The sequence below is a fragment of the Triturus cristatus genome, chromosome 3_2, assembly GCF_964204655.1.
Source record: "Triturus cristatus chromosome 3_2, aTriCri1.1, whole genome shotgun sequence".
In the NCBI taxonomy this organism is placed as follows: Eukaryota; Metazoa; Chordata; class Amphibia; order Caudata; family Salamandridae; genus Triturus; species Triturus cristatus.
Window position 1 is genome coordinate 223,437,438 of NC_140584.1, and position 1,565 is coordinate 223,439,002.

Consider the following 1,565-nt stretch of genomic DNA (forward strand, 5'->3'; position numbering starts at 1 on the left):
GAATCATATGTGTTTCATTTTGTCTATCACACTACAAGTCACAGAATCCTAAGTGTTTCAAATGTTAACTTCTTCACAAACAGTTTCCCATCTCTGCTGGTGATTTCAATCTTTTTATAACTGTTATGAATGAGTAAACACCATAGTTGCATTGTTAATGCATTTAAGTACCTATGTTTAATGCTGTACGCAATAATTATTTGCTGTATTTGTCTGTTAACTTCTTCATTCTTCATTTAATTTCTTCACACAGCAAGAGTAGATTCACCCACTGGAGCAGAGCTTTCCATACTTGCAGGAAGGCACTATCACAAACTGGTATGTAAATATTCCCAGACCTGGGTCCCATGTACTACATTATTATCAGACAACCAATAGATATTTTTCTTAAACTCCATCATTTGTTACACACATGTGATCTTAACTAGTATATTTTGGTTTGAAATGTGTCAACTAGAGTCATAAATTTAACCCATAGTACAGTCACCTTTGCTTCAGGTATAGCTGTGACAAATAGTCAGGCATCATTCAGAGGAAAGATTGTAGAACCTGGTAAGCTCAACTATATATAACTGTATATAAAGTTCAAAGTCTAATATATTGGATGACATGTTAGCAGTATGCAGGGTGTGTCAAAATGTGATGTTGTCACCCATCTTCATATGCTCAGATACGGTTCAGAAGAGTATACTACTTCATAACATGTTCAATATTGAAAGTATGAGTCTACATTTTAATTGAAATATTATTGTATGTACTTAATTGCTTATGTTGTCTCATTTAAAGAGGAGTAGCACTAACTGTTAAAAGTGTATTCTAAAGATAAAGCATATAAAATATTACTTGTATTGAAATATGGATATGTTTGCTTCATCACAGCTGCTGTCAATAGTACCTCTGTAAATCAAAGTACCTCATTCAGAGATTTGAGAGAACTTCTGGCTGCAGCAGTCAGAACCACTAGCAGCTGTCCATTAGGTAAGTGCACCATATGGTGTTGTAAACTGTTATTTCCCAAAGAGTTCATAAAAAACAATTCATTGTGAACATAATTTTGCAGATATAGTCGCTTTGTCTAAGCATCTAATGTTGGTGTGTGATATGTTTCCTGCATTATCAGTGATATCTGTGTGTATATTGTGTGTTTGCTTATTATTCATTCTGAACATTAAGGTGTCACCTCCTTCTGAAGCTGCTGAATCAAGAATCATGCCTTCTCCCATACAATCAAGAAGCCAGGTTCGCCAGCTGATGACACAGGGGAACTCAACACCACACAGATCTGTGCCCAGAGCTCATGTGTGTGATTTTGCATTGCACATCTTCATTGAAAACCTCATTGCTACAGTGTGAACTGTCACATCTAGATTTACCAAAACCAGAACACATGCGGAACTTCATATACATGGAAATAAATAAATTCAAATGGTTGTGTTGTAGCACATGATATACTATGGCAAATACTTTTATGTTGGAACCTCTGTCTTTCAAGTGCCGGGGACAGTGAGTCATTCATGAAGCTGAACCTTCCACCAGCACAGGGTGACAGGTAATCCGAGGAGAGA

General features: G+C 36.3%; 1 long non-coding RNA gene across 1 annotated transcript; it reads left to right on the forward strand.

Moving 5' to 3' along the window:
* The first annotated feature begins 253 nt into the window (after positions 1 to 253).
* Positions 254 to 1,293, forward strand: LOC146857056 (uncharacterized). Its single transcript, XR_014979531.1, has 3 exons — positions 254 to 318; positions 880 to 978; positions 1,174 to 1,293. It is a non-coding gene; the product is annotated as an uncharacterized LOC146857056 (long non-coding RNA).
* Positions 1,294 to 1,565: the final 272 nt, after the last annotated feature.